Consider the following 14406-nt stretch of genomic DNA (forward strand, 5'->3'; position numbering starts at 1 on the left):
GAAACTGGAGTCTACGTACCCATTTCCTAGTGCTGGACACCGTCACTGGAACTCCTTGAAGCAACGCCACGATAAACATCCTCATACATGTTTCCATTTGCATCTGGGAGCACAACGTTTTAGGTTGTGCACCAGAAATGGAATTGCTGGCCCGTCGGGAATGTATGTGTTTCGCTTACTTTACAAAAGCAATGGCAGAGGCATCCGGTTTGGGGGCAGTGGCAGCGGAGGTTTTGGCATTGGTCACCCAGAGTTCACGTTGCCTACTGGAGTGTCTGTGCTCAGTTGGGGGTCATCCTGAGCCATCCCAGAGAATGGTTTGGGCCATTGTTCTTGGGGACATGACCTCTAAGACTGGCTTCCTGGGCACCCCTGAGATTCTGTGAGCACACATTCCCCACCCCATAGCCATTAATGAAATTACCAACGTGGGTTCTATTGTTTACTACTGAAAATTGCTGATTTGTGCTAGATCGGGGTTTGCAAACCTATGTAAAGACCCAGATAGTATATATTTTAGTATTTAAGGGTCAGACCGTCTCCGTCACAACTATTCAGTTCTGCGCTCATATCCCTGATGGCAGCAACTGTGGATAATATGTAAATGAATAGGTGTAGCTGTGTGCCAATAAAACTTTATTCATAAAAACAATAGCCTGAGGGCCACAGTTTGCCAATTCCTGAGTTAGACAAAAGAGAGAGAGAGAGAGAGAGAGAGAGAGATCTCCTTTCTCTAAATATCTATGTAGACGTTGTTGTCATATTTTCTGGTCTTAGCTCTTTAGTAAGCTTCTTTTCTCAATCTATTTTGGGGTCCACACATTACCTCACCTACAGTAGACTGAATGGGTAGCTGAGTTGGTGAATGAATAAATGAATGCATGGCTTTAATTTAGAGGTGGCCCCATTGAACAATTCAGGCAAAGACCAATTAGGACAGGAGCCAGCTGCGGACAGCCTGTGCAACTGAGCTGTTGTACCAGCCCTGCACCATCAAGCCCATCCTCTATCCTCCAAGCCCCACCCCCCCACCCATCCAGGCTTCATCCCACATCCCTGGTAGGCATCAGTTTGGGGGTTTGGTTTCCAAACTTCAGAAAGTAATGAGGACCAAGGACTCAGCTCTCAAAAGCAAACCCTGTTCCAGTGACTAATCTGTCTTTCGCTCCTAGTATTTTTATTCTTCTAGCAGAGATGTGTATGAGTCACAGCTCCTGTTGGAGAATTTTTTTTTTAATGCATCATTTTGTGTATATCTCTGGCCTGCAGACCTGCAGGGTCTGGGTGCTGTTGGCAGGGGGCTAATGATTTCAGCAGCAGCAACAAAAGCTGTCATCACTAACCAAGACTCCTTTCCTGGGTCTCATCAGCGTTCAACAAAAAAAGGGAAGAAAAAAAAATAATTGATTCAGCATCTGATTGAGGATGGGGCACGTGGCGTGATTAGGCAACCACAGACTTTTACATTCTCCTACCTTTTCCTTAAGACCTTGCCCAAAGCACCTCTCCTTGCAGAAAGCCAGCTTGATTAACCTGATCTCAAAGACCTTCTTCTGTAAAACCACTATGATTTGCAAATCAAATTTCACCCTTTTCTGATCACATTCTGCCCTGCTGTGGATTCCTGCAGCCTCCGTGTAGAAAATTCCTATTCTACTGCCATCAACCAATTTGTGGCGTTCTTCCTGGAGCGTGAAGTCATTTCCACGTGGGTGTGTTCTCTCTCTCTCTCCTGCCCAGTGGGGTGGACAGAACCCATTTGGAAATTATAAAGAGATGAAGTCAGAGCTCCCCTCGGCCCCTCACCGCCTGTGTGACGTCACCACTTGTGACCACAAGTTTCCACATCTATAAACGGGCGTGATCTGGATAATCATAACAGAATAAATCTAGCTAATGTTCCCCAGCCACTGCTCAGAGAGGTAAGGGCTGTTATCTATTTTGCTCACTGCTGATTCTCCACAGCCTCATAAAGAGCCTAGTTCAACAAATGTGTGGAGTAAATGAATGAATGGTTTCCCATCATGTCCAATCCTAAAAAGCCCCTCCATTCTCCAAAGTCAACCTTGACTCTGCCTTTCCAGAACTCTCATCTCTCAAATCCGTTGGTTACTTTATTATTCAAGGATTCTTGAGATGCAAGTGGCAGAAATCCAACTCAAACCAGTTCAAGGGGCTGTATTGGTTTATGTAAGTAAAAAAGTCTACACTAGTTTGACTAGGTCTAGCTGAATCCAGGTGCTAAAAAAAAAAAAAAGAGAGAGAGAGAGGGAGAGAGGGCCACTCCTCCCCCTCCCGTCCCCCCGCCCCCCACCACCTCCCAAGCCCGCCTATCTTGCAGAGCTCTGTGATTGGCCAGGATTGGGTCATAGGCCCAACCACTGACTCTGAACAGCAGGCTTGGCTCAGGTGTCTTCCACTAGAGGACAGGACAGTGGGGTCTACCTCAACCTTGAGGACTGAAGTGAGGCGGGGGTATTTCTGAAGGTCCACAGAGGCTCTAGAGCCAGACACAGGGGGATGGACGCTGGCCGACAAACACAGAGGACAAGGGAGGCTCTTCCCGCCACCAGCCGCAACAGCCTCCACTGTGCTACCCTTCCAGTGAACCTCCATAAAGGGCAGCCATGATCAAGTCATTCCTTTGCTCACGTAGCCCCAGTGGGTCGCTACTGCTCACTGAGGTCATTCTCGTTTGCTCTGATTGGCAGGGAAAGACCTCTGCAGCGTGACGCTGGCCTCCCCCAGTCTGAGAGCAGTGAGGAAGCTGTTCTAAAAAAAAAATCCAGGGAGGCAAAGATAAAGCATGGAGTTGGGAAGCCATGGACTCCAGAGGCCTCCATCAGCACCGAAACTGCTCTCCTCAAGGTCACTAATTTAGACCACCAAGTCCAAATCTAGCAGCCGTCTCTCCATCCTTGTTGTGTTCAGTTCTTCAGTAGCACTCAGCACAATGAATTTCTCCCTCTTTCTTTATTTTTAATGTGTTATTTCTTTTTGAGAGAGAGAGGGACAGACAGAATCTGAAGCAGGCTCCAGGCTCCAAGCTGTCAGCACAGTGCCCCACACGGGGCTCAAACTCATGAGCTGTGAACTCATGACCTGAGCCAAAGTCGGACGCTTAACCGACTGAGCCGCCCAGGTGTCTCTCTCCCTCCTTCTTAAAGTACCTGTTTTGCTGGTAAATGCTCGGGGTGCCCTGCTGACTCCCCCCACCCCCAGCCATTCTCTTCATTCTCTTGCACTGCGTCTGTCTGATGGCTTTCTCAGACTCTGTCCTCTATACCCAATGAAGATGCCATTGGTTGCACACTCAACAGCCATTTCCCCCTCTTTCTTTTAAAACCCCAACTCTGGCTGCCATATGCTTCTGCAGAGGGTGAGTCCCTTCTATCCTCAATGGGTAAATCTTCTTTTTTTAAGATTTTTATTTATTTTTTAATGTTTCTTTATTTTGAGACAGAAAGTGTGTGTGAACGCTAGCAAGAGAAGGGGAGGGGCAGAGAGAGAGGGAGAGGGAGAATCCCAAGCAGACTTTATGCTGTCAGCGCAGAGCCCAACACAGGGCTCAATCCCACAAACTGTAAGATCATGACCTGAGCTGAAATCAAGAGGCAGACGCTTAAGTCACTGAGTCACCCAGGTACCTCCAAAGATGTTTATTTTTTTTAAGGAATCTCTACACCCACTGTGGGGCTCAAACTCACAACCTCGAGATCAAGAGTTGCACCCTCTACCAATTGAATCCACCAGACCACCCCCCCTACAATGAGTAAATCTTAGAGTCCTAGTCAGTCATGGGGAACAGGCATGTGGCATGTGACACATTTTTAGTCATTAAGACTTGATGGAAGTCCACTGAGGGCTTCAAGTGTTCATCCCTCTTAAAATAGGACACAAAAAAGGAAAGTGACCTCTATTTTTCTGACCTGTGGATGTTGGATGAAGTCCCAATGTCTGGAGCCATGGCAGCCATCTAGGAACCATAGGAAGAGACTGTGCCATCATGGCAGATGGAAAGGTGGAAAGAATCTGGATCCTTGATGTTTCTATTAAGCCAGTGAATTAACCAATCCTGACCACCATTGTTTAAACCACATTGAGTTGGGTCTTGATTTTCTTATAGAAAAAATGATCCTGATGAATATATCACATGAATGGTGAAACTTCCAGAAAGAGCTCTAGCCTGGCCTTCTTCCTCAGATGGCTCCAGGCCCACGTAGGGGTGCAGAGTGGACCTCTTTCCAAGCAGTCCCACAGGCACCTCAAAAACAGGTCCCAGGTTCGAGGGATGGTTGAACTAAAAAGGATCAAGAGTACACTTATCTGGATGAGCACTGAGAAATGTATAGAATTAGTGCATCATATTGTACACCTGAAACTAACATAATGCTATATGTTAATTAACCATCAATTTTTAAAAAAGTAATAAAGTCCTAATTTGAACTAATTGTCTCCACATTCCCCAAAGACCATATCCACTTCTTCACTAGATGAATGGTATCAACATCTGTAGTCTCTTTGGTTTTTTTTGTTTGTTTGTTTGTTTTTCTTGTTAATGTTTATTTATTTCTGAGACAGAGAGAGACAGAGCATACACGGGAGAGGGGGAGAGAGAGAGGGAGACACAGAATCCAAAGCAGGCTCCAGGCTCTAAGGTGTCAGCACAGAACCTGATGTGGGGCTCGAACCCACGAACCGTGAGATCATGACCTGAGCTGAAGTGAGACACTTAACCGACTGAGCCACCCAGGTGCCCCTGTAGTCTCTATGAAAAGTAATTTTTTTTTTTAAGAGAGCAGGGGAAGGGGCAGAGGGAGAGAATCTGAAGCAGGCTCTATGCTTAGGGCAGAGCCCAACAGGAGGATCCACCCCACGACCCTGGGAACATGACCTGAGCTGAAACCCAGAGTCAAACACCCAACCAATGGAGCCACCCAGGCGCCCCTTTCACCCTAATTCTAGAATGATTTTCTCATTCCTTCATTCTGTCATTTAACCAACTCATATTTATTGAGCACCTAATATGTACTAGGCATTGCACTGGATGTAGGAGAAGAAACGGCGAATAAGACAAAGTTCGATCTTTGATGAAGCTTATATTCTATTTGGGGGAGAGAGAGATGAAACAAACACATAACTGATGGCAACTAAGAAATGCGCAAGATGTTTTCAGAGAGAAACACAGGAAGGCATACACCTAGATAGGGTGATCCAGGGAGGCTCCCCCAGGGAGGGAGGAAGTTAGCTGAGAGAATATTGAACCAGAACCAGCTACAAAGCATGAGAAGAACTTTCTAAGCAGAAAACAAATGGCAGGTGTAAAGATCCTGGGGCTGGACCAAACTTGGAACACACCAAGAGCAGCAAAGAAGCCACTGGTGTGGGAGAAATGAACAATGCCCAGAGTGGAACAAGTCAGAAAGGTAATGTGGAGACCTCGTGCCAAGTTCGGTGGGCAGCCAGCAGAGAAATGAAAACAAAAGTGTGATATAACTTGATTCTGGTGCTTAAACGGTCACACTATTGGGTAGACAACAGCCCTAAACACTTTTGTAATGAATACTGTGGGCCAGGCACTGTTCTAAAAACTTTCTGTATTTTCAGGGTACCTGGGTGGCTCAGTCAGTTAAGGGTCCGACTTCGGCTCCACTCATGATCTCCCGTTTGTGGGTTCGAGCCCCGCATCTGGCTCTGTGCTTCAGATTCTGTATCTCCCTCGCCCTCTGCCCCTCCCCTGCACACGCTCTGTGTCTGTCTCAAAAATAAATAAATATTTTCTAAAAAACAACTTTCTGTATTTTCAAGGTCACCTGGCTGGGTCAGTCATAGAGCACGTGACTCTTGATCTAGGCATGGTAAATTCAAACCCCACATTGGGCTTAGAGCTTACTTTTAAAATTAAAGAAAAACTTTCTATATTTCCATCCGAAATACAGGGACCTATTTTCCATTAAATCCTGATAACAATGAGTATGGTGCTGCTGTAATCATTACCATTTTATAGAGGAAGAAACTGAGGCACAGAGAGGTGAAGTGACTTGCCCAGGGTCACACAGCAAGGACATGAGAGCCAAAACTATAGGACACAGGCGGCCTAGCTAGAGGCTACGGTGTACGGTGGGAGGGAAGAAGAACGTGGCTTGGTCCTGACTGGCGCACTGCAGATGCATAAAGCCTGAATCTGGGATACAAGTTCAAGGCAGAAAGGAAAGAACTTGCTGGTGGTGTGAATAGTATCCCTTCTGGGCCTCCTGACTTCCTTCTCCAGCAAGACTTCGGACAGGGCTCTGGCTGAAAGCTTCTAGGGGTCTCCCTGGCCACTTTATGATGGAGGGGATCCCTGTCCCTTGAGCAAAACCCAAGGCTGGCTACAGCCCTCCGGCCCCTGCTCTTGCCCTGCCCCTCCACACCTTGGCCTGGATTCAAAGATTAAAAAGCCGCCCCAATGCCGGGGCCCAGCGCCTCGCTCTCAAAGGAGGGCACTTTGTAGACGCTCCCTGAGTCTCAGCAGAAACTTCTATTGTGTTGCTGGAGACGGAAAACAATGTGAGGGGCCCAGCTGCTCAGGGGCCAAACCTCTGCTGAGGCGAACACCCTCTCTCCCAGCCCCCAGGCTGGGGCACCGAAGCTCGGGGGCAGGCCAGAGGGGCAGGAGGGGAGCCGGATGTGACCCTGACACTTCTGCCTGCCCCAGGTCTGCGGCCCCCACCCATGCCCATGTGTCTCTCCAGGCCAAGAAAACCAGAAAAGGGGAGAAGACAGCCCAGAGATGGCCAGCCTGACCTTTGCACGGGGAGCCAGGAGTTTCTAACAAAGCCTCTGGGACTCCCCGAAGTATCTGCTCCCACCGCCAAAGGCTGAGAGGTCATCTTCTCGGTTCCTCATTGACCTGGGATGGGTTCAGTGTAGAGTGAAAGTGTGAAAAGCTAGGGACCTACCCACGCCCCAGGGCCTGCTTTGGGGCTTTCTAAAAAATTGAGAGCAGAACTCACCTCAGGCAAAGCACAGAACTGGGCTCTGGCCCTGGGGCAGGTAAGGCGAGGTTCTGTGTGCAGAGACAGAGATTTGAGGAAGAAATCAAGGAAGGCTTCATAAAGGAGGGGGCCTTTTTTAAAAGCCCTATAAAGACAGGATTCCTCATGAGCTCAGCACAGCTGTAAGCTTCTTGATTGCAGAATCTCTTGCCTGGAATTATTGTCATTTTCCACAGTACTCAGCACTAGCACTGATTCTCAGTTAATATTTGTTGAAAAAGAAAGAAAAGAAAAGAAAAGAAAAGAAAAGAAAAGAAAAGAAAATGAAAGGATTCATTTTCTTGCCTTCTTCCCTCTTCCTTTCCTTCTTAAAAAAACAAACAAAAAACCCTCAAAATGGCTAAACAAATAAAAGTTGCTCAAAAGAGGCATATGTTCTTTTTTTATACATAAATGCAGAGATCATGTAATTTTTTTGAACTTTTTTTTTTCCGGAGCACTAAAGGCACATATGCATCGCCGAAACCTTGGAAAAACCCAGATGAGCATATAGGAGAAAATGAAAATCACCTATATTTCCTGCACCATTTAGAAATAAACACTCCTAACATGTCAGAATGTACTCCCCTCCAAGCTCCCGTGGTTATTTTATTATTGTTATTATTAAGGTAGATATTATGTACAGTGAAATGCACACATCTAAAGTGTATGATTCAATGCATTTTGACAAATGCCTCCGCCATGGGTATCCCCCCTCCAATCAAGATCTGGAACATTTCCAGCATCCCAGAAAATTCCCTCAGGGTCCCTTCCAGTCAACGCACAACCCCCACACGCAACAATCCTGTTTCTATCCGCGTAGATTAGTTTTGCCTGTCACGTAATTGGAATCAGGTGGTATGTGTTCTTTGGTGACTGGCTTCTTCCACTCAGCAAAATCCTCCTACATCCATCGATGCGCCAGCACCTTGTTCTTCTTTCAGTGCTGAGTAGTGCTCTAGTGTGTGGAGACACGGGTCCTCCTAGTCGCCCGGTGCTGGTGTCTCCCTGAGTGAAGCCACTATAAACATCGGACGACAGCTCTGTGTGTAGACATACGTGTTCATTCTTCTCAAGCAAACCCCTGGGAAGGGGGTTCTGCTGCATCACATGTTGTTATGGGAAATCGCCAACAGTTTCCAAAGTGGTTGTGCCATTTTATATTCCAGCAGCGTGCGAGGGTTCCCACTGGCTTACTACTATTTTTTAAATGTTTTATTTATTTTTTGAGAAAGAGAGAGAAAGACAGACAGCATGAACAGGGGAGGGTCGGAGAGAGAGGGAGACACAGAATCCGAAGACAGGCTCCAGGATCTGAGCTGTCAGCACAGAGCCCGACGCGGGGCTTGAGCCCATGAACCTCGAAATCGTGACTTGAGTCAAAGTCGGACGCTTAACCGACTGAGCCACCCAGGCGCCCCTGGTTTACGACTATTAACTTGCCATTACACAGTAACACTGGGGTAACCATCCGGCATCCACCATTCCCCTCCTCCAGAACAACGCTGTCAGCAGTTTGGGGTGCTTCCTTGCAGACCTTTTGCCAGGGTTTTATATACATAAATAAATACCCACAGAGCATAGCATTGTTTTGTGGCAGTGCTTTTTTAAAAATGTGAAAACATCTCCCGTTATCTATTTACTTACCAACCCCAACACACCATTTATTCCCCGCCTTTGCCCTCCCGCTAGGTAGGACAGTAGCTGAGCTGGGGTAGGGAATGAGGTGGTTTTCCTCAATGCCGTGCTCCCAGTGCCTAGAACAGGGTCGCCTAGAGCGATGTGAAATGCAAATATAAATGCATAAATATGTGTGAAATGCAAAAACAGAGTATGTATTGTTCTGCAAGTTGCTTCTCTCCCCGTCTGTAACATGTCATAGATCTTTCCTCGCCAACACCTAGGCATCTGCTGCCTTCTTTAAGCTGCTGCCTAGTATTCTGTCCTAGGAATACACAGAATTTCTCCTTCATTCCCCTATCGTTGGACAGTTAGGTTGCTTCTGATTTTTTTTATTATCAGAAGCACTGCTGCCGTGAACATCCTGGGCTCGCCCCCTTGGACACAATATTTCTTTACAACAGAAAGAAATGGCTGGATCAGAGGGTCTGCACATTGTAAATTTTAATAAAACCAGACGAAGTAGGATTTCTACCACCAGATACTGCATGGACACCAACACATGGTCCACTTGAGACACGGTGGCGGGGGGGGGGGAATTAATGGTAAACAGAATTTGTATGATTTGGCGAAAGGAGGGTGGTGGCGAGAAGGTACCTCAAAGCTGTAGTGGAGTGTGATCATGTTTAGAAACCCTGGAGCCAGACACCCTAGGTTCGAACTGTGGTTCTGCCACTGCAAAGCTGTATGACCGCAGGCTAGTTACCCAACCTCTCTGTGCCTCAGTTTCCCGTCTGGAAAACGGGAACAATGATCGTAGCCACCTCAAACAGTTACTAGGAGAATTAACCCACAGGCAAAATGCTTGGAGCAAGAATGGACACTTGGTAAATATTCAGTAAGTGCCATCTATCACTCTGATTGAACAACCGAAGCATGTTTGCGTCTGAAGAACACGCTCAGATCACTTCGATCACTAAGCCACAGGTCTTGGCTGTCTATCAGCTGACCTAGGGCATTTATTTGGGAGAAAGGAGATGTGAGGGAGGGGCAGGAGGGCTGAGGGGGAGGGGACCCTGGGAAGAGCAGCTTTGCAGAAGCGAGAGGGAACGGAGTTTCCAGAAGCAAGAGCCTTTCGTTGAATAGGAACAAAAGCCCCAGAACCGAGTGCAGTGAAGCCCTCGCAGCCGGGAACCTTTGGGAGGGACACGGGCGGCGGAAACCAGCTGCAGAGGGACAGGGACAGAGCCTGAACCCCGGAGGCGGAGGAGTTGGTCAGGAGTTGGTCAGTGCTCTTCTGAGAAATCTGGCCAGACTGGACTGGACCTGGAAGGGGGGGTGGGGGGATGGTTTGTCTTTTTAAAGATCACAGATCCGTGCAGGCGGAAGGGGAACTTTTTCCAAGAGCCGTGACTACAGAGTCTGAAAGGCTGGGAGCCAGGGCTGGGACTTGCAAGGCCCGACTCTCTTAGAACATTCATGCCACAGGTAGCCGTTGCACAAATTACTATCAAACGGTTAACCATAGAAAGGGGAAAGCCCGTCACCGCCCACCCCACACTCAGTCATTTCACTGTGAGATACCAAGAAATTAAAAGCGTGGTCACCGCCCTTCATTCAGGGTGGATTCCAGCCTAGTTTGGAAAAAGGACAGAGGAACAAGAAAAAGGTCAAGTCATAATGAGAACGTTTAAACACAGGAGACAGTCCCGGGTCGTAAGAGGCTGCAAACCGGCAGGCTACCAGAGGTTCTCATGGCCCACAGGGAGACGGTTTCAAATCTGCCTTGGTGGCCAGAGTGGTAAATAGGAAGTTTTCACAGTGCCGTCTGAATTTCTCACTCCCCACAACTGACATCAGCAAATTCTATGGCTCTTCCTTCAAAATGCAAACATCCAAAGTCCCATGACTCCTTCCCACCTCCACTCTCACTCGCCTCCTGTCCATTCTCCACACGCAGCCAGAGGAATATCGTGAGGTCCCAAGGCAGACTGTCTCCCTCCTCTGCTCCGCACCCTCCATAGCTCCCACCCACTCAGAGCAAAAGTCCTCACAAGGGCCCACAAAGTCCTGCGTGGTCTGTCCATATTATCTCCCTGTCCTTAGTTCCTTCTAGTCTCCCCCTCACTCCCTCTGCTCTAGCCACACAGGTGCCTCGCTGTTTCTAGAACATTCCAGGCAGTCTCCTTACTTGGGACTTTGCATTTGTTTCTCCCTATGCCTAGACTGCTCTTCTCCTGGGAACAGGGCACCCCCACAATCCATTCTGTGAATCTTTCCAACCTTTGCCCAAATGCCCCATCTCAGTGAGGCTTCCCGGTACCCTAATCTAAAAGTTCATACCGCACCCCAACTCCTCTACCCCCGCCAGGCCTTCTGTTTCTCCACAGCGTTTATCACTGCCTCACACGCCGCGTAGTCTATCTGTTCTGTTCACGTGCATCCCACATCCGTTTGGAAGCAGTGTCTTGGGCCCGTTCGACCCCACGGACTCTCCCGGGCCTGCACCAGCGCTGCCCCACGGTAAGTACTCAAGTGCATGTGTGCGATGAGTGCATGTCCAGCCTCTCTTGGACCATCAGAAGAATTGGGCGATACTGGGCAGGAGCTGGGAAAGGAGGGCCCAGCGCCCCCACCCCCCAACCTGGGCAGGTGACAGCACAGCCAGAACCCCAGCATGTCAATCCCAACTTTTCTGCTGGCTCCTTTTTCCCCTGCCACCTCCCTGTCCCTGCACCTGTCACCCTCAGTGCCTGGAACAGCCTTCTCCCATCTGCCTGGCAAACTCCTCCTCATCTTCTAAATCAGGGGTCGGCCATGTCCCCCCGCCAGCCAGATCCAGCCCACCACCTGTTTTCGTGCAGCTTGTGAGCTAAGAATGGTTTTTACATTTTCAAGTGGCGGGAGGGAGAAAAGTCAAAAGAAGACAATTTCATGACACATGAAACCTACATAAAATTCAGATTCGAGTGTCCATATTTTATTGGCACACAGCCTCCCCCCCCATTTGTTTACCTGTTCTCTGTGGCCCCTTTCGCCCCTGGAACCGCAGAGCTGTGAGGTTGCAACAGAGGCTGTGTGTCCTGCAAAGTCTAAAATACTTGCTATTTGGCTGTGACAGGAAACGCTTGAATCCCTCTCCGAGATGCACAAAACCCAAAACCACCAATGTTTCTCACAGCCTTAGCTCCTCTGTGAAACCGTCCCTGGTCCTGGACCCACTCTGGAAGCAGGAAGAACCCCTGTGGCACAGGGTACCCTCTCTGGCCGTTACCTGCTGACTCGGTGCTTGTCCCCTCCCCCTCCCACCCCAAGGACCTGGACCTTATCGGGGAGGCTGAAATCCCCCGGCACTGAGCACCTTGTCTGGGAGTCCATAACTACGGATTAAACTTTCCTGCAGGACCCTGTGCCGCCCCTTCTATGCCCTGGGCCGTTTTCTCCTCTGTAAGGTGGGGGCCTTGATCCCTGAGATCCCCAACACCACACAAAGGAAAGATACCTCACTCCTTACCGGGCAATATGAGATTTGACAAAAACAGATTTTTTTTTTAAAGGCATCATGCAGGGGCACCCGGGTGGGGGCTCAGTCGGTTAAGGCTCTGACATCAGCTCAGGTCATGATCTCACCTTTGGTGAGTGCAAGCCCCATGTTGGGCTCTGTGCTGTCAGTGTGGAGCCAGCTTCAGATCCTCCGTCTCGTCTCCCTCTCTCTCTGCCCCTCCACTGCTCTCTTTCTCTCTCAAGAATAAATAAACATTAAGAAAAAAAAAGGCATCATGAGGGCATCGAACGTCGCAAACTCAAGGACCAGAGACCAATTTTAACCCACAGGTGTTTTGCTTGGTTTGCATCTTTTCTAAGTTTCTTTTATTTTTCTTTTAAGTTTATTTATTTATTTGAGGGAGAGAGAGAGAGAGAGAGAGAGAGAGAGAGAACACGAGGGGTGGGGCAGAAAGAGAGAGAATCGCAAGCAGGCTCCGTGCTCTCAGCGCGAGCCCGTGGTGGGGCTCGATCCCATGCACCATGAGATCACACCCTGAGCCGAAATCAAGAGTCGGATGCTTAACCGACTGAGCCACCCAGGTGCCCCTCTAATTTCCCTTTTTACTTTGATGTCACATAACCTAACGTAGCCCACTGCAGTCACTAGTACTACCCCTGGACGGAGGCTCCATGACCGCAGAGCCAGGCTGCCCAGGAGCCCTTTACAGAGGCCTGTGCAGTCAAAGACCAGGGATGTATACAGCCCAGTGGTTCTCAACCCTAGTTGGCTCCGAATTAAGCGGGGAGTGTCTGAAATGCAGGTTCCAGGCCCACCCCAGCCCCACTGAATCCTCCTCATAGTTTGTGGCCCTGGATACGGACTCTTTTTCAAAAACTCTCTCCAAATGCACGCGCATGACAGGTAAGAATATGTATTGAGTCAAGCTCCGCAGATGTGAACTTGGCTGCACCTGTCAAAGTTATTAATGCACCTCTCTCCTGACCCAGCATTCCACTCCTGAGACTCCGTCTTCCAGATCAGCGCTTCTGAAACTTTAATGTGCGTGATACAAATCCCCTGGGTATGCTTCTAAAACGCGGATCCTACTCCAGCAGCTCTGGGGTGGGGTACTTGATGCTACAGCTCTTTTTTTTTTTAATGTTTTATTTTTTTATTTTGAGAGCGAGACAGCATGAGCAGAGGAGGGTCAGAGAGAGAGAGAAAGACACAGAATCGGAAGACAGGCTCCAGACTCTGAGCTAGCTGTCAGTACAGAGCCCGACTCGGGGCTCAAACCCACGAACCGCGAGATCGTGACCTGAGCTGAAGTTGGACGCTTAACCGGCTGAGCCCCTTGATGCTACACTTCTAATGAAGCCCCCACCTGATGCCCAGCTGCTAGTTTTGGAACATGTTGAGTAGCAAGGTGCTACATTCCATCCTGTCCCCACCCAAAGCACCCACCCAGTGATGTACACACAGAATGATCCTTGGTACCATAGTCTGTCATTACAAGTAGTGGACATAACCTCAATGTCCATCAATAGGGGACTTGTCAAATTAGTGCTTCTCTACCACAGAGCATGACACGGCCCTGAAAAGTATCAGAGCCACTCTTTCTGCACTGCTGTGGAATGATCCCTGGGACATAGGAAACAAAAAAGCAAGAACGGTGAGTGGAGTGTGTGGAGTGCCGGGGTGGGGGAGGTATTGATGTTCACAGCCACCTGCAGAAGCCCCAGAAGCCCCGGGGAACCCAGCAGGAGAAGTGAGAGCTGAGTGCCTCTGGAGGGGGGAGCTGAGTGGATGCATCCGGTGGGGAGAGGGGGACTTTCTGTACCAATGTGGATTTGTAACTCTGTGAATACAACACCTGTCCAAAAAATGAATTAAGGGGCGCCTGTGTGGCTCCGTTGGTTAAGCGTCCAACTTCAGCTCAGATCATGATCTCACAGTTTGTGAGTTTGAGCCCCACATCAGGCTCTGGGCTGACAGCTTGGAGCCTGGAGTCTGCTTCAGATTCTGCATCTCTCTCTCTCTCTCTCTCTCTCTCTCTCTCTCTCTTTCTCTTTCTCTCTCTCTCTGCCCCTTACCTGGTCATTTTCTGTCTGTCTTCCTCTCTCAAAAAGAAATAAACATTAAAAAAATTTTTAAACAAAAAATGAGTTAAAAATTTAAAGCATAAGGATACCTACATAAGACTCACCACGTACTTCAAATGCTCACAAGTCAATGCAGACCATCAGAAAGGCTGAGCTGCACGTTCCAGGGTGGGCCTCTCCA

General features: G+C 48.6%; 1 long non-coding RNA gene across 1 annotated transcript; it reads right to left on the bottom strand.

Annotated features, from left to right (window-relative positions):
* Positions 1–9604: 9604 nt before the first annotated feature.
* Positions 9605–12305, bottom strand: LOC115274088. The gene is made up of 2 exons (XR_003901087.1): positions 12267–12305; positions 9605–9962 (listed from the first exon to the last, which is right to left on the bottom strand). It is a non-coding gene; the product is annotated as an uncharacterized LOC115274088 (long non-coding RNA).
* Positions 12306–14406: the final 2101 nt, after the last annotated feature.

Source organism: Suricata suricatta, chromosome 12, assembly GCF_006229205.1.
Source record: "Suricata suricatta isolate VVHF042 chromosome 12, meerkat_22Aug2017_6uvM2_HiC, whole genome shotgun sequence".
NCBI classification, from domain to species: Eukaryota; Metazoa; Chordata; class Mammalia; order Carnivora; family Herpestidae; genus Suricata; species Suricata suricatta.